General features: G+C 37.6%; 1 pseudogene across 1 annotated transcript; it reads right to left on the bottom strand.

Annotated features, from left to right (window-relative positions):
- Window positions 1–3,835: 3,835 nt before the first annotated feature.
- On the bottom strand, window positions 3,836–5,001 carry LOC308438109 (glycerol-3-phosphate dehydrogenase 1-like protein; annotated as a pseudogene). The gene has a single exon. The product of its transcript is annotated as a glycerol-3-phosphate dehydrogenase 1-like protein (transcript).
- Window positions 5,002–24,815: the final 19,814 nt, after the last annotated feature.

Genomic DNA, 24,815 nt, shown 5'->3' with positions numbered 1-24,815 from the left:
CTCAAATGCCAGGGAACCTAATGCCTTCTTCTGGCTTTGGAAGGTTCCTGCACCCACACGGAACACAGGCTCACATACATACATTTCACTATTAAAAATGATGTTCTGATGGGAAGGAGAATGCAAGGGATTTTTTGTTTTAGCTTTGGTTTTAATTTGTCTTGTTCTGTTTTGTTCTCTTGACAAAATAAGAGTCTTTGTCTGCACAGGTTTTGGTAGAACTTTGCAGCATGTGCAAAATGGTAAGATTGTCAGGCTTTAAGCTGCCACTTACTCCTGTGACATTTGCTTTTATTTTAGATGTGTTCTTTTCCTTCAGCAGAAGCATTGGCGTAAAAAACTTTGTCATCTTTGTGATTATACCCTGCACCCACCTAGTGAAAGATGAATCCTGCCTGTGTGTTAATGTGGGGGATGTTAGTATGTGTTATAATGTTGTTACTATTTTCAAAACAAGCAAGTATTCTGTACCATGAAGTCCAGTCCATTTACTGGCACTACATCTATTACCAAATTTAATCTTTATAGATAATAAGGCTACAACTTAAGAGTAATGAGGTATATATAAACATATGAAACCCTTAGTTTAGGTGGATGGTGTAGAGTCGGCCTAGTCACCCTCACTCAATCTTTTCAGCTTCCCACATTAAAGACGTGTTCCTACCCAGATATGCTAAGCACATGTAGGGAAGAAAATGAACATTTCTAATTTATTTTTGGAATTTCTGTCATTATGCAACAGTAACAGTAAGCTATTTTTCTCCTCTAGTAAAAAACTTACTAAGTCAGGTCATAGACCTCAGGCCTTTGGAATTCTACACATAATGTGGCCACAGTCTCTTAAAACCATAGAATTGAATCTAAGATTATATGATCTAAAATTAGATTTATAGTTCTTGCTTATTCTTCACCTACTACATGACTTTGAAAAGATCACAAAGGCTTATATTCTCAGGGATTCAGGTTTTCAGTCTATGTTGACAGTTAATGAAGTGATCTGTGCTTTCCCTGATAAGAGTCAAGTTCAGTGAGATGATCTTTCTAAAATTTGAATTATGAGTCATAACTTGTGAAAATACTGAACTTATTATCCCCTCCTAGAGGTAGGAGTTGGAACCTCAAGGCTATTCTAAATTCTATTTAAATCTGTTAAGTCTTCATTCCTGCTTCAGCACAGCAATATAGTATTCTTTGGGTCTAACAGGTCTTTATCTTACATATTCGTTGCTTTTCTCATCACTGTGAACAAGCACTTTTTGAAAAGTTGTATATGTTTGGTCAAGCAATTTCTTCTGCTCATCATGACAATAGTGGTAATGACACCTTTGTCATAGGAAGTCCTCTGTCATGCAATGCAAAGGACTGGACCTTTCTTTGTGCTACAGTTTTCCTGTCAAACTTTACTTTGTCTTCAGAAGATAACTGTTCTTTTAAGCTTGGTGACAATGCCAGATGACCTGGGTTTACTTATATGGGCTCTGTCTACTTTTTGAGTCACACCTAGACAGCTTGAACCCAATTCATTTTCAACTGAAAGTGATGTAGAATCTAAGAACCTGTTGTTAGAGAAGGATCTATGGATTTCCTGTTTGCGGGCCCGAGTCTGTCGTAGTATGTATTGTTGGGGCAGTGAAGCCATCAATGTAGAGGCAGAAAATGGATTAAAAAGACAGCTTACTTATGAAATTCTCAAAAGAGATGGAGATGGGAAGCTACCACCTCTAACTATAGCTCTCAATAAAAGTCCTAAAAGCTATACTTTTTGTTGAAGGCAGTATGGCAATAGCCTGCTTTTCTTTCTGTCCAGTTCCTGTGAATTCAACTGTGAACTTTCTCTCCACAAAGCAAAGTACTGAACAGCATCATATTCTTTAGTCTAAATGATGTTCCAGTCATCAGACATCTTCACTCTTGCATCCTGTACTATATATATCCACAGATATAATTCTGAAAAGTTCCACTCAAAGCATGAGGAATAGTGTGTCAACATTCTGAAGAGCTAGTCAAATAAGATTTTCAGTTGAATATGGCTAGCCTGCACACTGTAGATCATGGAAAGGGTAACATCACCCATCACATTGAACTGAACACATGTCTCCCTGGTCAGGAGTTAAACAATTACAATTGGTGGCTTACTGAGAACAAGGGCTACCCATCTACACCTTCACTGCTCATCCTGATGGCAATTTATTTTCTCATGCTTGGCACTTAAGCATCTGTAGACTTGAGTCAATGGCTTCAACATCCTCTGGATGCCTACAAGCCTAGATTCCAGGCACATTGACCAGTCCAGGTGTCCTGCATCTGCACCAGCAGTAGAGGGTACATGATGATCTAAGCCCCAGCCTTTCAAAGCCCACTGCAAAGGAATGTCTTCCACGGTGACAGGGGAGTACCACAGCTTTGTTTTTGAATAGATGAATGAAATGTTAATAAAATCTATCATGTTCCTTTGAAAATTATAATTAAGTGTCATCTACATTAATGAAAGACTTTTGATCACTAAATATCATTTTATCTAGTAACACTCATTGAGAATGTATCAATATATAATTGTTAAGGTCCTAATACACAAAGGTAACGAATAAATTTCATTTTCCTTAAATTCTGTCCTGTCTGAGGTGGGAAAAGGTGGCTCATGACTTTATTGCTTCCAGTCTTTTCAATATACTGTCATTTGTTATTCCACGCTCATGCATCATCTTCATGCGTACAGTTTCTACTCTATATGTTTATCAGGTATAAGTCTGGGTTCAAGAGAGAGTGTTGAGAGCTTTGTACCCTGAAGCAATAAATGAGCCAAGACACAAACATTTTATAAATAAATGAAATCAGATTCAAATACATACCCGTTAGCACCGAGGGAGCCAGTATACCGCTAATGCTTACTGATGCTGGTTTTCTGCTTGTGTGTTTCTTCATCTCCAGCTAGTAAAGGTGCATGTGTCTCCTTTATTTTGTTTTTGAAAAGTTAAATGTTTATTAAATTAAGTCATTACATCAAATATCCACCTATTGTTAGTAAATAAATGCAGCATAAGGATAAGTTAGACACTAGGCAAACAGAACTAATTATAAAACTAAAATTCCCCTTGGACACTGGTACATCACCAAACTACCATGTAGCTTCATCCCCTGGAGCTAAATAGGGATTGTCCCAAACTGTAGTAAAGAAGTCAGCAGCAATATAAAGATGTATTTTACATCCATAGATTGAGTTTCTAATCTAGGTGTCACTTTCCCCATTGTCATATCTAATAAGTGTCATCAATACATGATTATAAAAGCAGATGCAAAGAAATTTCTAGCTGTATCTATCAGATCTTAAACTTAAAAAAAAAACTGCCCTTTACTATCATGAACAGAATATGATAGGCATGTTCTAGTTAAGTGGTTCTCAACCGTGAGTCACAACCCCTTTGAAGGTTGTATATCAGACATCCTGAGTATCAGATATTACAATTCAAACCAGTAGCAAAATTACAATTATGAAGTAGCAACAACATAACGTTATAGTTGGGGGTTCATCGCAACATAAGAAGCCATATTAAAGGGTTGCAGCATTAGGAAGGTTGAAAACCACTGTTTTAGCTGAACATCAACAGACTTTAAAACAGGAATCACTTAAGAAGCAAAGATCTGGAAATACAAACTTCAGAGAGGAAGCTGAATTAAAAAAAAATCTCTTTCTTGGCCTTTCTCTTAGACATAGCAGTTGAAGTATAACTCCTTTTATATATTGAAAATTCCTTGTTATTAATGAGCAAGACTATAACAAATCACACATTTTTGTTTTTAAGATTATAATCAAATAAAGAATCTGATTGACAAGTTCTCATTTCAAAGTTTCAAGTCTTTCAGCCCATCTGTCCATCGATGTAATGGCCCTTCCCATCCTCCACCCACTATAGGTGAGGCTGAGTTGTCCCAGCCATGGATAAATACCATTTATGTGTGCAGGATAGTTCTGGAGGCAGGTTAGTATCTCTGTGAGAGGTCTGCCTTCATAGCAGATCTGATACAGTGGTAAGAATAATAGAAACTTAGCTACAAGCCCCTTTTCCTTGAGGAACTGAGCTGGTACACTAAAGCAGAGGTCTTAAGTCCTTGAAGTGCCTGATCATTCAGCACTTCCTTTTCTAGTTTTCCAATGATCTTCCCAGTCCTGGGGAAGGTCTTAAACACTTTGCAGTCACTCCTTCTGTAGCGCGTAGTGATGAAGTTGGCCAAGCCACAGCTCTCAAGGAAGGTGGCCATGGACACCTGGTTCTTGCAGAAGATTCTGGTGAAAGTGATTATTTCTACAAGGCCAAGGTGGATCATAGCAGCCTTACTGTTGTTCCGGCAGTGGAGGCCATTGCAGAAGGTGGTTCCCATAGCAACGATGTGTTTTAGTGCTCCACAGAGTTCCACTGCATCAGCATCACCAACCACAGTGATGCAGAAGTTGGGGGTCTGTAGCATCTCTTTGAAGAGAATTTCATTCTGGATGACTTTGCTACCAATAGTGGTCTGACAAGACTCCCCAGCAAACACCTCCCTGGTTGTATTGGCCACCATCAGCACGCTGACATCCATCCTCAACTTCTCTCAAATGATGTTGGAGATAAGCATCAGCCCTCCTGGGCCCTCATCTATGCCCTCGGTGTGGATGATACCTAGAGCCTTCTTGGGTACTCTACCCATTACAGATTTTGTGAATGAACTTGTGTGTGGAGGTAAACACCAGTAGATCAGCATCCTGCACTGCCTCACTGAGATCTGGAACAGCAACCACATTTTCTGGAAGCTTGTGTCCTGGAAGATATTTGACATTTTCGTGGTAGTGATTTATGATGTCTGTCAGCTTCTCCCTTTCACTGGTTCTTCAGAGACCCACATCTTGACTGTGGAGGCAAACTTCTGCTGGTTCTTGACATTCTTCCCAATTACTTTTGCAACAGCCGATCCCCAAATCCAGGAGCCCACAATGCACACTTTTAGGGTTGCAGCAGCCATGACCAAGCCAAACACCCATGATGCACACCCTAAAGATACATTTTGAAAGCACTTTTTCTGAGACTTTGCCCTAGGAAGATGTATGATACATTAGATTGATTTATTGATCATTTGAGAATTTCATACATTTTGAAAGCACTTACTCTGGGACTTTGCTCTGGGAAGACAAATGATACATTAAATTTACTGTGTTTTGAGCAAATCCACCCTAGATTCCCTCCCCTTCAACTATTCTCATTCTGCCCCCCCACCTCTTGTGTGTCCATTCCCACTGAATCTCTTTAATGGTTTAATAATATGCATGGGTCTAGTAACTAGGGGGGCATATTAGTGAAGAAAATTGACCCTTCCTTTGTTGAAATTATATTTTTAACGATACATAAAAAACCTTCTCTTACCTCTGATAATGTTCTATAGCTATTCATTAAGAAGTATGAGTTCATCAAAGAAGCTATGGTTACCTTCTCTTGGCTTGCAAAGGTGGCCTGGTGAGCAATTAGGATGGGGCAGGAGGTGGGTGGGAGAATCATGGACCTATGTACCTGATGAACTATAAGCCACTGAAGGATTCTGAAAAGGAGTCATTGTCTTCAGCTGGTGCTCACTGATGAGCTCACCACACTCTAGAGGATAGTTCCAAATCCATGGTCACAAGCCAGCTTTGGTTGAATTCTGTGTATCCCCACAAAAAAGGCTCAAATATGGGAAAGGAGTGAGAAGAAGGTAAAAGAAGTTGAAAGGTGTGGAGCATGAGAACAATTATGGTGTCTTATACATGCATGGGTGTAAGATAACTGGTTTACATAAAAAATAATTAGTTAGTGGTTCATCTCTCAATCTGATTATGACCTTTCTTTGTTGCTGAACTTAAACCATAATCCAGAGTAAGAAAGGAATTCATGGAAGGAAAGTGTAAGGTTGTCATGTCAGTGTAAGCAGGTAGAAGATGGGCCCCTTGCTTATGCTTTTTAACAAATTTGTTTTTTAAAAACAGAGATAAATGTACATATTTTAAAAAAGCATTTTTGTATAGAACTTATTGACTATATATTTGTCAGCATTTGATTTTTTTAAAGGTTTGATAGTATGCATTGAAATCTTACTAGGTACAATGAACATAAAGTACATGTAAAACAAAATGTAACATGGAAATAGTCAATGTTTTCTTGGCATAAAAAGATTAAACATAATGATTTTTAAATACCAAGAATTGCCACAAGGATATATTCTTAGCTCTTGAATTATTGATTTTAGGTCTAGGTGTACACCACTCTGACAGGGTGCTATACAGTTTTTTTTTCTAAGAAGGACTTAGAAAAATATTGGCCTTGCTATTTTGTTGTTTTGTTTTGTGTTGTTTTGTTTTTTTGTTTTGTTTTTTGAGTTTCACTTGGTCTGTGAGTTGTTTCTTGCATATTCAGAACATTCTGGGGCTAGTATCCAATTGTCAGTGACTGCATATTATGTCTGTTCTTTTGTGACTGGGTTACCTCACTCAGGATGATATTCTCTGGATTCATCCATTTGCCTAGGAATTTCATGAAGCCATTATTTCTAATAGCTGAGTAGTACTCCATTGTGTAAATATACAATAATTTCTGTATCTATTCATCTACTGAAAGACATCTGGGGTGTTTCCAGCTTCTGGCTATTATGAATAAGGCTCCTATGAACATGGTGGAGCATGTGTCTTTATCATATGTTGGAGCATCTCTGGGGTATATTCCCAGAAGTGGAATAACTGGGTCTTCAGGTAGGACTATGTACAATTTTCTGAAGAACCACCAGACTGATTTCCACAGTAATTGTACCAACTTGCAACCCCAGCAACACTGGAGGAGTCTTCTTTTTTCTTTGCATCCTCGCCAGCATCTGCTGTCATCTGAATTTTTGATCTTAGCCATTCTGACTGGTGTGAGATAGAATCTCAGGGTTGTTTTGATTTGCATTTCCCTGATGACTAGGGATGTTGAGCATTTTCTTAGGTGCTTCTCAGCCATTCAATATTCCTCAATTGAGAACTTTTATTTAGCTCTGTACCCCATTTCTAAATAGGATTATTTGATTCTCTGGAGTATCACTTCTTTAGTTCTTTGTATATATTGGATATTAAACCCCTATCAGGTGTGGGATTGGTAAAGATCTTTTCTCTGTCTGTTGGCTGCCGTTTAATTTTCATGACAGTGAGTGTCCTTAGCCTGACAGATACTTTGCAATCTAGTTAAGTCCCATTTATTAACTCTTGAACTTAGAGAAGAAGCCATTGGTGTTCTGCTCAGAAAATATTCCCCTGTGCCAATGTGTTTAATGTTTTCCCCACTTTCTCTTCTAATAGTTTCAGTGTACCTAGTTTTATGTGGAGATCTTTGATCTACTTGCACTTGATCTTTGTACAAGGAGATAAGCAAGGATCTATTTTAATTCTTCTGTATGCTGACTTCCAGTTGAGCCAACATCATTTGTTGAAGAGGCTGTCCTTTTCCATTGTATGTTTTCATATCTTTTGTCAAAAATCAAGTGACCATATGTGTTAGAGTTCATTTCTGGATCTTCCATTCTGTTCTATTGATCTACCTGTCTAGATCTGAACCAGTACCATGCAGTTTTTAACACAATTGGTTTGTAATATAGTTTGATGTCAAGCGTGGTGATTCCTGTAGAAGTATTCTTGTTGTTGAGAATAAATTTCATTATTTTAGGTTTTTTGTTATTTCAGATAAATTTGCAAATTTCTCTTTTCAATACTATAAAGAATTGAGTTTGAATTTTGATTTGGATTGTACTGGATCTGTAGATTGCTTTTGGCAAGATGGTAATTTTAACTATGTTGTTTCTTTTCATCCATGAGCATTGGAGATCTTTACATCTTCTGCGATCTTTTTCAATTTTCTTCTTCAGAGATATAAAATTCTTATCATGCAGATCTATCACTTGATTAGTTAGGGTCATACCAAGGTATTTCATATTGATTGTGACTATTGTGAAGGCTATCTTTTCCCTAATTTCTTTTTCAACATGTTTGTCCTTTGAGTAGAGAAAGGCTACTGATTTGTTTGAGATAATTTTATATCCAGCCACTTTGCTGAATTTGCTTATTGGTGTTAAAGTTCTCTGGTGAAATTTTTGTAGTCACTTAAGTATACTAACATGCCATCTACAAATAGTAATATTTTGATTTCTTTTTTTCTGATTTGCATTTTTTTGATTTCCTTTTACTGTCTAATTGTTGTGGCCAGGACTTCCAGTACTATATTGAATAGGTAGGGGGAGAGTGAACAGCGTTGTCTAGTCCCTGATTTTAGTGGGATTGCTTCAAGTTTCTCACCATTTAGTTTGTTGTTGACTATTGTTTGCTGTATGTTGCTTTCACTATATTTAGGTATAAGCCTTGGATTCTTGCTCTTTCCACGACTTTTAACATGAAAGGGTGTTGAATTTTGTCAAATGCTTTCTTAGCATCTATTGAGATGGTCATGTGGACCCCTTGCTTATTTTAATTCTGTAAGGACAGTCCTATGCCCAATGCCTACCAATTGCTCAGACATCACCAGATTGAAAGATAGTAACAGGTTTCCTAAAATCACTAGTTACTAATTCAAAACTTTTTATTAATGTGTTTCATTGACAGTGACTATTATACAGTGTTTTCTTAAGTGGTATGATGTTGTAAAGTGGCTTAGAATGTCTTATAAATGTCAGTCCAGGTAGCTATTTTCTATGCAAGATCTACATCTCTTAAGTATCCCATTGCTGTAAAATAGGCCTGGTGAGATTGCCTTCCCTCCGGGTGTAATTATGTATCCTTTGGCCAGCACTTGCTTACTCCCCCTGACCTTCAGTACTCTTGTTCTTGGTAAGCACCATCCTATTCCTGAGGTCAATGTTTTAAGCTTATGCATGGGGTCTACCTTTCTGTGCTTTTATTACCATAGCAAAAAACCCTCCAGGATTCCAGTCTCTGGGGGGGGGGGGTGAATTGCCATTCTCCCGTCTGTGTATGTGCCACACTTGCTCAATCATCCTTTTACTGATAGTTGCTTAGATTCATTACACATTGTGAACTCTACTGCAATTAACATGGGAATGCTAGTTTCTCATTTACATGCTGATTTCATTTTCTCTGGACAAGTATCAAGAACGGGGATGTCTGTGTCCTATGTTAGCTCCATTTTGGATTTTCAAGTAACTTTTACACTGTAATACACAATGACTCCACTAATGGACATCTCAACCAAGAGTGTGAAAATATTCTTTTTTGTCTACAGCCTCAGCAACACTTATTGTCTTAAATTGGAAACTTTTATTATGGCTTCATTCTCATTGTGGATTTTCTTTACATTATCATGTTTCACAATGGTCCTTGTTGTTCCATGGACCCTTTTTCCAAAGCCATTTCCATGTCTTATTTTGAGAAATGTCTATGCAGTTAATTTATCCATGTCATGTTGGAATTCCTGGTTTTCCCGATAATGAGTTGAATCACACACACACACACACACACACACACACACACACACACACACACACGCATGAGCACACATCAATCCTTCTCAGATGTACAGTCTGTACATCTTGTCCCACCAGAAAAGCAGCATATTCACTTGCAAAGACTAAAATTGGACCTCTCTCTCACACATATGCAGAGACAATCAAAAATGATTTACAGGGCATTGCCGGTGAAAATCAACAGCCTCGTTTATGAAGCTGCTGTAGTGAAGTACCTTTGTGTTCTGTGTTCATGAACTTGCAGTGAAGCCGTGGTTCTTTTCAGATAAAGTACGGCTTAGGCTTTATTTCTGTTTAATAAGGCTTTCTACCATTGATTAAATGAAGGAATGTATCTTTTTGAAGAGATTTATATTCTGTAAATAAACATTGGTTGTAACAATAAAGTTGAGTTCTAACTAAAAAAAAAAAAAAAAATGATTTACAGACTTAAATTTTAAACCCTGAAATGCTATAAGAGGGCACAGAGGAGACACTTTATGGCATTAGCACATATATTTTGTGCAAAACTTAAAAAAGCCCAGACAACCAAAACAAGGGCAGGCAAATGATGCTACATCATCCTCAGCTCTGCACAAGAAAGGAATCGGCAGAACGAAGGGCAGCATCCAGACGGTTCTAAGAACCAAATGAGAACTGTAGATACCAAAGACGAACAGGGAAGTGCTTGTTTTTGAATTTCAGCGGCAGTCTGCACAAATACTAACAGCAATTTGATAAGTCCATATGTATGATAGTGTGTTACCAGAACATCCCTTCAGTCTCCATTTTTTTCTTCTTTCCTTGCTTCCTTGCTTCCTGCTTCCTTTTTTTATGTTGTTGCTTTGTAGCACAACATAGCCTCAAACTAATACTTCCTTCATCTTGGACTGAACACTGGAGTTATAAGTGTGCAATATGCCCCCTATTTATTCATGCTTTAGTTCATTCTAGAGAAAAGCTATCAGCAGATAATGACCTGGTCCAGAACTGGGTGCTAGATGAAGATCTCTACAAAGAGTTATAGGTTGGTTACAGTCTCTCTTTCCTCTTTAAATCTGTATCTGTTGTTCCTTTATTCCTGCCTATCATATAAACAATGCAAATTCCCAAATTTTACAGGTAAAATGATAGAAAAGGCAGTGTCAGCTGTAAAATGCTGATTTCATAAAACAAAATAAAAAACTTGATGACTTTAGTTTGTGTCTCATAGAAAGATAAGGTCTGCATATTCAAGGAGAACAAAAGGATCAGCTGCAGTAAAGACCCTGCTTTTTTCCCAAGCCTCCTCTCACCATGACAAGTTCAAAGTTCAAAGTCAAGTTCAAAAACAGAAGAGACTAGACAAGCAAGAATTAGAACTTCCCATGAGACATTAGGAACTCTGAGGCAGAACTCTGACTCACGCTCATGGGCACACAAGGAGTCTGAGAGAAATCCTTTCCAGCATTTCTTAAAACCAGAGATGGTGGTATTGGTAACAGAATTTTGCCCTCTGAATTCAGTTAGTCTTGAGTTTGCTGGGAGAAGCTTCTTCTTCAGTCTGGCTCTGTATAGTTGAACATAGTTGAATCCCAGTCTTTTGCTCTTAATTTTTTTCTTCTCTAAAGCAGAAACACATATGTGATGACAGAATAGACTTTTCTTCTTGCTTTATTCTGCTTTTTCCTGTCACCTTGAATTTGTAATTATAAAATGTAAATTAATCCAAAAATTCTAGTCACTTTTCACAATTAGATGTTGCAATTTTTATTTTTGAGCTAAAATATGGATGATTATGGGAGAAATTAAGTCATTAAGAATATGTTTATTTCTTATATTATGAACTGGTTTTATTCCAAAGGTTCATTAGGATGCAGGCTGGTAACCATGGCCCAAGCATTGAACAGATGCTAATTGCTGGGTGGTTTCCAGTTTGAAATGGCATATGGCATGCCAGCAGCTCCAAACATAGAGGTGTCCTGTCCTCATGCTGCCCATGAAGACACTGAATGGGACAGACGCTCCCTTCTGAAAATGGCTTGAATCTTAGAAGCATTCTTAGTAATTTCAAATTTAATTTCATATACTCTAGTAAAAATGCTGGAGATTAGACAAAATATTATCAGGTGTTCCTTATAGATGGAAACAGTCCCAACTCAATGAAAAAGAACTGAGCCACTTACAAAAACCATGAAACTTTGGACTTGGGCAAGGATCTTTGCCTCTGTACTGACTGGATTTCTGTCAACATGATACAAGCTGGAGTTATCACAGAGAAAGGGGCCTCAGTTAAGGAAATGCCTTCATGAGATCCAGCTATAAGACATTTTCTCAACTAGTGATCAAGGGGGAGTAGGACACAGCCCATTATGGGTGGTGCCAATCCCTGGGCTGGTAGACCTGGGTTCTATAAAAAAGCAGGCTTAGCAAGCCAGGGGAAGCAAGCCTGTTAGTAACATCCCTCCATGGTCTCTGCATCAGCTCCTGCTTCCTGACCTGCTTGGGTTCCAGTCCTGACTTCCTTTGGTGATGAAGAGCAATGTGGAAGTGTAAGCTGAATAAACCCTTTCTTCCCCAACTTGTTTCTTGGTCATGGTGTTTGTGCAGGAATAGAAACCCTTACTAAGACAGCCTCCTATGCTGGCCTCAGGTGTTAAAAATGCAAAACCAGAATTTAAAAAAAAATAGGTGGAAATAAGAGAAATATAACCCAAAGATGATTTATTCCATTTAAACTTTCAATGGAGGGAATTAAAAAAACCATCAGAATTAATTTTTCAAATGCATTTTGTTACCTCACATTAAATGTAAACTCCATTTACAATAGTAAACAAGACAGACAGACACACACAGAGAGAAATACAGTTTTCAACGTGAGCAAATCATCTCAGATGAAAAGCAGACTGAGAGATAAAGATTGAGAAGTGAACAATGTTGTGTGAGGGAAAAGAAGGGAAGGAATAATAATAATAATAATAATAATAATAATAATAATAATGATAATAATAATAATAATAATAATAGGAAGAAGACCAAGAAGAAGAAGAGAAACCAATCATGACAGTGGAACACATGCTCTCAAAGGTGGAGTAGATAGGGCAGATGTGATGAAAATACGGGAAGCACATAAGAACGGCAGAGGATACTGAAGAAAAACAAAAGCATGAAGACAGAGGAGTTGGAGCCATAGCGCCATTTATCAGTTAAGAGCATGTACTGGTCTTGCAGAAGACCCAGGCTTAGGTCCAGCACCCACATCAGGGAGCACACAATTGCCTGTAACTTCGACTCCGATACCCTCTTCAGTTTACCTGATTGACCTGAAAAGAGAAAAGAAATTCAACAAGCAGTGACAGGGATTTGAGAGAAGAAATTTTCTCACACAAAGGCCTGAATAGTCAGGTGGGAAGAAGGCAGCAAGCACAGTGGGTCAGAGGCCACAGAAGAATTTATCTGCAGACCTATCCCACAACAACATGAATTTCAAGTACGGGATGGAATATCCTACAAAGGTTTGGGTGTGAAGAAAAATATTTTCTTTCCATGGGAATGAAAATCAGACTAGCTTCCTTTTAGAATATAATGCTTTCCTAATGGGACACCAATCCACAAAATAAAAGCTAAATGATGTTAAAGAAAATAAACCATAATTAAAATCTCATTTTTTTAGACTTTAGTGACATTGAATGTGACTCCTTATGGAAGTAAATACTTTTCTCACCTTTACTATATACAAAGATGACTTCTGTTTTGATATTATGACATTTCCACATACCTTAAAGATATTCCTCATGGCTTCTCATGCTACTACAGGATTCTACACTTGACTTAATTAAAATTTCTTTTTCTTCCTTCCTCATCTGTATTTCAAACATGACTTCGTTATGTCTTTTTTATTAAGTCAATATCGTTTTGGTCATCTCTGTGCAGAATCTGAAAGAAAATACCTTTCTTACAGGTTCCCTAGAGGCTCTTGAACCAAGAGGTTCTAGTAAATTCAGAGATTATTACTATCCTGATGTTTATTTAGTCTCTTGTGGCCATGATCTTTATAAAGTGCTTATCAAAGATCGTGTGCCGCCTTGATTTCCTAAAACACCCAATCTTGCCCTAATGGCATTTGTTAAAAAGAGAGAGAAGAAAAACAGAAAGAAAAAACCCCACATTCTCTTTTATTAACAAGTTCTACAATCTCTTATTCTGTGTTGTTATTTGCACTGTCTGGTTTTTAGTTGACAGGTCACACTTTAACAGTCCTTCTTCACTTCTCTAAGAAGAGATTGTACTGCACTGCACACCTGAGAGAATCCATAGTCCCAGTGATGACTGGTTTCCGTTATTAAACGGTGAGGTATTTGTTGTTGTTGTTGTTTGTTTTATTTTTTTTTCAGTTGAGGACTGTGTAAATGAGTCCCCATGATTTCTCTTCCTAGGCAGGGGTAGCCTTCTCTTGCAACAGTGCACTGCACTGAGGGGAAAGTAATTAGCTGCACAGCATATGACTTCAGTGGTTTAATAAAAGACAGTACGGGGCAGAGTGAAGAAGAGGTGTAGGGGAAGGATTCCATTTTATTAAACATAGCAGGGAAGGATGTTTAAGATATTCATTTCCATAGAAAAACAAACAAGTCAAAGAAAAAGAACAGCTGCTGGGAAGGGCTCACCCAACATGTAACAGATGTGTTTCAACAACAAAGCATATTCTAAAAGCATTTCGGAATTTAATTATTTAGCTGCTTCAGTGAGCTTAGGAGTGAGGATACGGGATGCACTGAGGAAGCACTATAAATTTACTGAGTCTAGAAATTAAATTTCAAATGTAACTTGAGAATTTACACACAAAAACATGGCTCAGATAATATTCTGACTTTTTTCTTTTGCATTTTTATTGGATATTCTCTGTATTTACATTTCAAATATTATCCTCTCCCCCCCCCACTTCCATTTCCCCTCACTTACCCCTTGCTTCCATGAAGGTGCTCCTTCTCCAAACCACCATCTCTGCCTCAGCACCTTAGCATTCCCTTACAACGGGAAAATGCACCTTCACTGGACCAAAGACTTCTCCTATTGATGCCAGACAATGCTGTCCTCCACTACATAGCAACTGGAGCCATGTGTACTGAGTGGTTGGTGTTTTAGTCCTTGGGAGATCTGGAAGGTTTGTTTGGTTGATAATATTGTTTTTCCAATTGGGTTTTAAATCCTTTCAGCTATTTTCATTCTTTAGCTAGTTCTTTCATTGGGGTCACCATGTTAAGTGTGATGGTTAGCTGCAAGCATCCTCATCTGTATCAGTATGACTCTGGCAGGCTCTCTGAGGAGGCATCCATATCAGGCTCCTGCCAGTAAGCACTTCTTGGCATCAGTAAAAGTGACTGGGTTTGGTGGCTGCATGTGGAATGAATCTCCAGGTGTGGCAGTCTCTGGATAATTTTCTTCAATCTTTCTTCCTCTATTTGTTCCTGTATTTCTTCCCATGAGTGTTTTGTTCTCCATTCTAAGAAGGACTTCTGGTGTTCCTTCTTTTGAGCTTCATAAAGAATAAGAATTGTTTCTTTGAGTATCCCAAGCTTTTGGGGGTTAGTGTCTGCTTATCAGTGAGTACATGTCATGTGTGCTCTTTTGTGACTGTGTTACCTCACTGAGAATGAAAGTTTCCAGTTCCATCCATTTGCCTAAGACTTCCATGAAGTCATTGTTCCTAATAGCCGAGTAGTAAGTAAGTACTCCATTGTGTAAATTACCACAATTTCTGTATACATTCCTCAGTTGATGATTATCTGGGTTCTTTCCAGCTTCTGGCCATTATAAATTGGGCTGCTATGAACATGGTGGAGCATGTGTCCTTGTTACTTGTTGGAGCATTTTTTGGGCATATGCCCAGTAGTGGAATAACTGGGTCTTCAGGTAGGACTATGTCCAATTTTCTGAAAATCAGCCAGACTTATTTTCAGAGTGGTTTCAGCTTGCAATTCCACCAAGAGTGGAGGAGTGTTCCTCTTTCTCCAACCCTTGTCAGCATCTGTTGTCACCTAAGTTGTTTATTTTAGCCATTCTGACTGGTGTGAGGTGGACTCTCAGGGTTGTTTTGATTTACATTTCCCCAATGACTAGGGATGTCAAGTATTTCCTTAGGTGCTTATCAGCCATCAGCTATTCCTCAGTTAAGAATTCTTTGTTTAACTCTGCACCCCATTTTTAATAGGATTATTCGATTCTCTGGTATCTAACTTCTTGAGTTCTTTGTATACATTGAATACTAGCCCTCTATCAAATGTAGGATTGTTAAAAATCTTTTCCAAATGTGTTCATTTCTGTTTTGTTCTATTGACAGAGCCCTTTGCCTTACAGAAACAGTTCAATTTTATGAGGTCCCATTTGTCGGTTATTGATCTTAGAGCATAAGCCATTGATGTTCTGTTCAGGAAAATTTCCCCTGTGCCTATGAGTTCTAGCCTGTTCCCCACTTTCTCTTTTATTAGTTTCAGTGTATCAGGCTTCATGTGAAGGTCGGTGATCCTTTGATCAAAAACATCTGAGTTTTGTACTAGGAGATTGGAATGGATCGACTTGTATTCTTCTGCATGCTAACAGCAAGTTAAACCAGTACCATTTGTTGAAGATGCTGAATGTATTTAGCTCCTTTGTCAAAGATCAAGTGATCATAGGTATGTGGGCTCTTTTCTGCATCTCCAATTCTACTGCATTGATATACTTGCCTTTCTCTGTACCAATTCCATGTAGTTTTTATCACAATTGATTGGTATTATAGCTTGAGGTCAAGGATGGTGATTCTGCCAGAATGTCTTTTATTGTTGAGAATAGCTTTTGATACCCTGGGTTTTTTGTTATTCCAAATGAATTTGCAAATTTCAGTCTCAATTGCAAATTGCTCAAATAACTCAAATCTATGAGAAATTGAGTGAAAATTTTGATGGGGGTTGAATTTATTCTGCAGATTATTCTTGGGAGGATGACCATTTTTTTTACTATGCTGATCCTTCCAATCCATGAGTATGGGAAATCTTTCCATTTTCTGAGATCTTCTTCAATTTCTTTCTTCAGGAACTTGAAGTTTTTGTCATACAGATCTTTCAGTCTCTTGGTTTGACTACATACTAATCTGAAACTCATCTGAGCAATAAAGACAGACACTACCTCAGAGTAAAAAGTTGGGAAATAACTTTCCAAGTAAATGGCCCCAGGAAACAAGCTGAAGTAGTCATCCTAATATCAAATAAAATACATTTTCAACCAAAAGTAATCAGAAAAGACAGGAAGGACACTTTTTACTCATCAAAGGAAAAAAATCTATCAAGATGAACTGTCAATCCTAAACATCTATGCTTCAAATGCATGGACACCTGCATTTCTAAAAGAAACTTTACTTAAGCTCAAAGCATATATTTTACTACACACACAATAGTAGTGAGAGACAGAAACATCCCACTTTCATCAGTGGACAGATCTTAGAAGCAGATACTGTACAGAGACACAGTGAAACTCACAGAAGTTATGAACCAAATGGATTTAACAAACATCAATAGAACATTTCATCCTAAAACAAAAGAATACACCTTCTTCTCAGCACCTCATGGTACCATCTCCAAAACTGACTATAATTAGTCACAAAACAGGCCTCAACATATACAAAAAGATTGAGATAATCCCATGCATCCTGTCAGATCATCATGGATTAAAGCTTGCTTTCAATAACAGCAAAAACAGCAAAACCCCACATACAAAAGGAAGCGGATCAATGTTCTACTCAATGATAACTTGACCAAAGAAGAAATAAAGAATGAAAATAAAGACTTCTTAGAATTTAATGAAAGTGAAGTTACAAAAAAAAACCAAACTTAAATGATAAATATAAACAGTGCTAAGAAAAAAGTTTATAGCTCTGATTACCTCCAACAAGACACTAGAGAAAGCATATGACAGCTTGACAACACACCTGAAAGATCTAGAACAAAAAGAAACATATGCACCCAAAAAGGAGTAGACATCAGGAAATGATGAAATTCTGAGCTGAAATCAAGCAAGTAGAAACAAATAGAACTATACAAAGAATCAACACAACCAGGAACTGGTTCTCCAAGAAAATCAACAAGATAGGTAAACCCTTAACCAGACTAACCAGAGGGCATAGAGAGAATATCCGAATTAAGAAACTAAAATTTGAAGAGGGAGACATAACAACAGAAACTGAGGAAATTCAGAAAATGATCAGATCCTACTACAAAAGCCTGTACTCAACAAAACAGAAAATCTAGACAAAATGGACAACTTTCTAGACAGATACCAAAGTTAAATCAGAATCAGATAAACCATCTAAACTGTCCCATAAATCCTAAAGATATAGAAACAATCTCCAAAAGTTTCCAACCAAAAAATTCCAGGACCAGATTGTTTTAGTCCAGAAATCTATCAGACTATCATAGAAGACCTTATACCAATATTCTCCAGACTATTTCACAAAAAAGAAACAGAAGGAACACTACCTAACTCATTCTTTGAAGCCCCAGTTATGCTCATACCTAAAACACACAAAGACCTTACAAAGAAAGAGAACTTCAGACCAATTTCCCTCATGAGCATCAATGCTGAAATATTCAATAAAGTCTGAGCAAACTCTATCTGAGAACCAATCAAGTTATCATTCATCATGATCAAATATGCTTCATCCCAGGGATGCTGGGATGGTTCAGTATAAGGGAACCCATCAACATAATCTGCTATATAAACAAAATCAGAGAAAAAAAAACCACATGATCATCTCATTAGATGTTAAGAAAGAATTTGACAAAATTTAACACCCTTTCATGTTAAAAGTGTTGGAAAGATCAGGAATCCAAGGACCAAACACAAACATAGTAAAAGCGATATACAGTAAACCAGTAGCCAACATCAAGCTAAATGGTGAGAAACTTGAAATAATCCCACTAAAATCAGGGCCTAGACAAAATTGCACACTCTCCCCCTACCTGTTAAATATAGTGTTGGAAGTCCTGGCCAGAGCAATTAGACAACAAAAGAAAATCAAAGGGATACAAGTTGGAAAGGAAGAAGTAAAAAAATCAGTTTGCTGATGCTATGATAGTATACTAAGTGACCAGAAAAATTCTACCAGAGAACTGTTACAGCTGATAAACAACTTGAGAAAAGTGGCTGGTTATAAAAATAAATCAAACAAATCAGTAGCCTTCTTCTACTAAAAGAATAAACAGGCTGAAAAAGAAATTAGTGAAACAACATCCTTCACAATAGTCACAAATAATTTTAATTCACCCTTTTCCTCTATGCCTTTGTTCAGGCCATCTCACGTGTATGGGGGCTGCTGGTCAAACCACCCTCATCCCCCTCCCCCATGCCATTCCGCAGTATTCACATCTCCTTTTACACTTCTGCAATGACCTTTCATAGTATCCCACTACCTTCAGCTTTTCTTTCCTCCAAATCGTTGTCTAGCTTCCAGAAGTCTCAGGCATTTATAAGTCCTCTATAGAAACAAACACATACAAATACAAAGACAACCTATGTACACACAGCACTATACACACATTGATAAAATATTTTTTTTAAATAAGCTCAAAATTTATCATTAAATCGATTAAGAAGTAAGTAGAAAAAAGTTACATGAAAGCATTTTTTCATTGAACAATTTTATTTAAAAAAATAAATGTACAAATTTTAAGCATTTTGCATAAAAGTATACGAATACATTTTTATCAGTGCTTTGCTTTTTTCATTTAAAAGTTTGATAGTGTGCATTAAGGTCTTACTAGTTACAATGAGCATAAAGTACATGTAAAAAAGGATGTAATCCAGAACTAGTCAAAGTTTTCTTTGTGTGTAAGGATTAAGCATAAAGGTTTTTTCTTTTCGTTTCTTGAACTACACACAGTCTGTGAATTGTTTCTGTGGTGCTCAGAGCTTTCTGGAATTAGTATCCCATTATCAGTGACTGCATATTATGTCTGTTCTTTTGTGACTGGGTTATCTCACTCAGGATGATATTCTCTAGATGCATCCATTTTCTTGAGAATTTCGTTAGGCCATTGTTTCTGATAGCTGAGTAGTACTTCATTGTGTAAATGTACCACAATTTTTGTATCCATTCATCTACTGAAGGACATCTGGATTCTTTCCAGCTTCTGACTATTATAAATAGAGCTGCAATGAACATTGTGGTGCATGTATCTTTGTTGTATGTTGGAGCCTCTCTGGGGTATGTGCCCAGAAGTGGAATAACTGGGTCTTCAGGTAGTACTATGTCCATTTTTCTGAGGAATCGCCAGACTGATTTCCAGAGTGGTTGTATCAGTTTACACCTCTACCAGCAGTGGAGAAGTGTTCCTCTTTCTCCACAACCTCGCCAACATCTTCTGTCATCTGAATTTTTGATCTTGGCCAATCTGACTGGTGTGAAGTTGAAACTCGGGGTTGTTTTGATTTGCATTTCTATGATGGCTAGTGATGTTGAGCACTTACTTAGATGCTTCTCAGCCATTCAATATTTCTGAAATGAGAACTTTATGTTTAGCTCTGTACGCCATTTATAATAGAGTTGTTTGATGCTTTGGTGTCTAGCTTCTTCAGTTCTTTGTATACCTTGGATATTGCGCCGCTACATGATGTGAGGTTGGTAAAAATATTTTCCCACTCTGTTGGCTGTCATTTTGTTTTCTTCACAGTGTCCTTAGCCTTACAGAAACTTGGCAATCTCATTAAGTCCCATTTGTTAATCTTTGACTTTAGAGCTTGAGCCACTCGTGTTTTGTTCAGGAAATTTTCTCCTGTGCCTATGTGTTCTAAGGTTTTCCCTACTTTAGCATCTAATAGTTTCAGTGTATCTGGTTTAATGTGGAGATCTTTGATCCACTTACACTTGAGTTTGTACAAGGAAATAAGAAAGGGTCCATTTTCATTCTTTGGCATGCTGAGTGCCAGTTGGACCAACACCATTTGTTGAGTAGGCTTTTTTTTTCCATTGAATGTTTACAACTTCTTTGTCAAAAATCAGGTGATTATATATGTGAGAGCTCATTTCTGAATCTTCTATTCTATACCATTGATCCACGTGCCTATTTCTGTACCAGTGCCATGCCGTTTTTAGCACAATTGCCTTGTAATATAGCTTGAGGTCAGGGATGGTGATTCCCCCAGATGTTTTCTTGTTATCGCTATTCTAAGTCTTTTGTTATCCCAGATGAAATTGCATATTGCTCTTTCCAACTCAATGAAGAATTGGGTTGGTATTTTGATGGGGATTGCATTGAATCTGTAGATTGATTTTGATAAGATGGCCATTTTTACAATGTTGATCCTTCTAATCCATGAGCATGAGAGACCTTTCCATTTTCTGAGATTTTCCTCGATATCTTTCTTTAGAGGTTTGAAGTTCTTGTCATAGAGGTCCTTCACTTGCTTAGTTAGAGTCATACCAAGGTATTTCATATATTTTGTGAGTACTGTGAAGAGTAGTTTTTCCCTAATTTCTTTCTCTGCATGTTTGTCCTTTGAGTAGAGGAAGGCTACTTATTTGTTTGAATTAATTTTATATCCAGCAAATTGCTGAACTTGTTTATCAATTCTAGAAGTTCTCTGTTGGAATTTGTGGGGTCACTTAAGTACACTATCATGTCATCTGCAAATAATGATGTATTTAGTTCGTCCTTTTCAATTTGTATCTCTTTGATTTCCTTTTGCTGTCTAATTGCTCCAGCCAGGACTTTCAGTACTATGTTAAATAGGTAGGGGGAGAGTGGAAACATTGTTGAGTCCCTGATTTTAGTCTGATTGTCTCAAGTTTCCCACCGTTAAGTTTGATGTAGGCTGTTGGTATGCTGTATATTGCTTTTATAATGTTTAAGTATGAGCCTTGAATTCCTGTTTTTTCCAAGACTTTTAACATGAAGGTGTGTTGAATTTTGTCAAATGCTTTCTCAACATCTAGTGAAAAGACCATGTGGTTTTTTCTTTGAGTTTGTTTATATGGTGGATTACATTGATGGATTTCCTTATATTAAACCATCCGTGCATTCCAGGAATGAAGCCTACTTGATCATGATGAATGATCCTTTTGATGTGTTCTTAGATTTGGTTTGCAAGAATTTTGTTGAGTATTATTGCATCAATGTTCATAAGTGAGATTCGTCTGAAGTTCTCATTCCTTGTAGGGCCTTTGTGTAGTTTAAGAATGAGGGTTATTGTAGCCTGAAAATGAAGCTAGGTAGTGTTCCATCTGATTCTACTTTGTGGAATAGTTTGGAGATTATTGGTATTAGGTTATCAATAAATGTTTGATAAAATTTTGCACTGAACCCATGTGGACCTGGGCTATTTTCTGTTGGGAGGCTTATGATGACTGCTTCTATCTTTAGGTGTTATGGGATTATTTAAATGGTTTACCTGGTCCTGGTTTAACTTTAGTATTTGGTATCTATCTAGAAATTCATCCATTTCTTCGAGATTTTCTAGCTTTATTGAGTATAGGCTTTTATAGTAGGATCTGGTGATTTCTTGAATTTCCTCAGTTTCAGTTCTTATGACTCCACTTTCATTTCTGATTTTTATTTAATTAGGATACTCTCTCTTTGCCCTCTAGTTAGTCTAGCTAAGGGTTTATCAATCTTGTTAATTTTTTCAAAGAACCAGCTCTTGGTTTTCTTGATTCTTTGAATGGTTCTTTTTGTTTCTATTTGGTCTATTTCTGGCCTAAATTTGATCATTTCTTGCCATCTACTCTTCTTGGGTGTATCTTCCTTTTGTTCTAGAGCTTTCAATTGTGCTGTCAGGTTGTTCATGTTTGGTCTCTCCAGTTTCTTTTTGGAACCACTCAGAGCTATGTGTTTTCCTCTCAGTACTGCTTTCATTGCATCCTATAGGTTTGGGTATGTCCTGTTATCATTTTCAATAAATTCTAGAAAATCCTTAATTTCTTTCTTTATTTCTTCTTTGACCCTGCTGTCCTTTAATAGAGCATTGTTTAGTTTTCATGTATATATGGGCTTTTTGTTGTCTTTGTTGTTATTAAAGACCAGCCTTAGACCATGACGATCTGAAAGGATGCATGGAAGTATTTCAATCTCATATCTATTGAGGCTCACTTTGTGTCCAAGTATGTGGTCAATTTTTGAGAAGGTGCCATGAGGTGCTGAGAAGAAGGTGTATTCTTTTGTTTTAGGATGATATGTTCTGTAGATATCTTTTAATTCCAGTTGTTTCATAACCTCTACTAGTTTTACAGTGTTTTTGTTCAGTTTCTGTTTCCATGATCTGTCCATTGATGAGAGTGGGGTATTGAGGTCTCCCAGTATTATTATGTGGGGCACAATGGATTTTTTTGAGCTTTAGTAGAGTTTCTTTTATGAATACGTGTGCTTTTGTATTTGGAGCATATATGTTTAAAGTTTGAGAGTTCCTCCTGACAAATTTTCCCTGTAATGAGTAAAAGGTGCCCTTCCTTATCTTTTTTGATAACTTTTGGTTGAAAATCTACTTTATTCGATATTAGAATGGCCACTCTAGCTTGCTTCTTTGGCCCATTTACTTGGAAGGTTTTTTATCATCCTTTTACTCTGAGACAGTGTCTGAATTTGTCTCTGAGATTAGTTTCTTGTATACAGCAAAATGTTGGGTTTTGTTTATGTATCCAGTCTGATAGCCTATATCTTTTTATTGGGGAGTTGAGTCCATTTATGTTAACATATATCAAATTATAGTGGTTGCTGTTTCCTGATATTTTTGCTTTGGGAAGTTGAATTGTGCCTGTGTGTCTTTCTTCTTTTGGTTTTCTTGCTTAGGAGTTTCACTGATTTTACTAGGATGTATTTCCCGTCATTGTATTGGGTTTTACACCTATAGTTCGTTGTAGTGCTGGGTTTGTGGTCAGATATTGTGTAAATTTAATTTTGTCTTGGAATGTCTTAGTCTTTCCATCTATGGTGATTGTGAGTTTTGCTGGGTATAGCAGCTTGGGCTGACACTTGTGCTCTTCTAGGGTCTGCATGATGTCTATCTAGGCTCTTCTAGCTTTCATAGTCTCTCTTGAGAAGTCGGGTGTGATTCTGATTGGTCTGCCTTTATATGTTACATGACCTTTTCCCCTTACCGCTTTTAGTATTCTTTCTTTGCTTTGGGCACTTGGCTTTTTGACTATTATGTGTCGGGAGAATTTTCTTTTCTGGTCCAACATATTTGGAGATCTGTAGGCTTGTTTTTGGCTCATGGTCATCTCGTTCCTAAGGGTAGGGAAGTTTTCTTCTACGATTTTTTTTGAAGATATTTACTGTGCCTCTTAGTTGATATTCTTCTCGCTCTTCTATTCCTATTATCCTTAGATTTGGTCTTCTCCTTTTGTCTTGAATCTCCTGGACATTTTGGGATAGGAGCTTTTTGGGTTTTTGTATCTTCTCTGACTGTTTTGTCTATGTTTTCAATGTTGTCTTCGGCCCCCGAGATTCTCTCTTCCATCTCTTGTATTTTGTTGGAAATGCTTGGATCTGTGACTCCTGATTGTTTTTTAAGTTTTCTACTCTAGGGTTGTTTATTTTAGTGTTTTCTTTATTGTATCCATTTTGTTTTAAATTCCTTCTTCCCTTCCTTCATCTCTTTGGTTCTGTTTTCCTCTAGTTCTTTAATTTCTTTTAGTGTTTTTCTTGTTTCCTCTTTAAAAGCTTCTGATTCTTTATGCTTTTCCTCCAGTTCTTGTTTAAGGATCTCTATCATCATCTTGAGGTATGATTTCGGGTCTGAGTCTTCTTTGTCTGGAGTGTTTGGTATTCCGCTGTTTGCTGTGATGGGAGATCTGGGTTCTGGTGTTGCCAGGTTTTCTTGGTTTCCCTGGTGTATGTTCTTTCGCTTTCCTCTTGCCATCTTCTTGTCAGTGATTGGTTCTTGCCTTTCCCTTGTACCTGGCCTATGTCTTTGGATCTCTGTGTGTTCTTGGTGGCAGATTCCTGAGTGTCTGCTCCACACCAAAGGCTACAGGCTGGGAACAGACAGCCCAATCCCGGGTTCCTGGATCCCTGAACCAACAGGGGGGCCACACTGTGCACATTCTCGGCAGAGATCTCTCTGCTTCCGGCTACCCGCAATGCCTTCTCACCAGGCCTGTGTCCCTGGTTTTCTGCTGTTCCTGGTGATGAATGCTATAAGCACCTGTTCTGCAACCAAAGCCAGCCAGCTGGGAACAGACAACCCAATGCCAGGTTACTGGTTCCCTGAACCAAGCAGTGGAGGGGTGCACTTTCCACTCACTCAGCAGAGATCTCTCTGTTCCCAGCTACTACTCGGAACGCCTTCTCACTAGGCCTGTGTCCCTGGATCTCTGCTGTTCCTGG

The sequence above is a fragment of the Micromys minutus genome (genome assembly GCF_963924665.1).
Source record: "Micromys minutus genome assembly, chromosome: 27".
NCBI classification, from domain to species: Eukaryota; Metazoa; Chordata; class Mammalia; order Rodentia; family Muridae; genus Micromys; species Micromys minutus.
The sequence above is the reverse complement of the archived record's forward strand: the minus strand, read 5'-3'. Positions and strand labels throughout refer to the sequence as shown.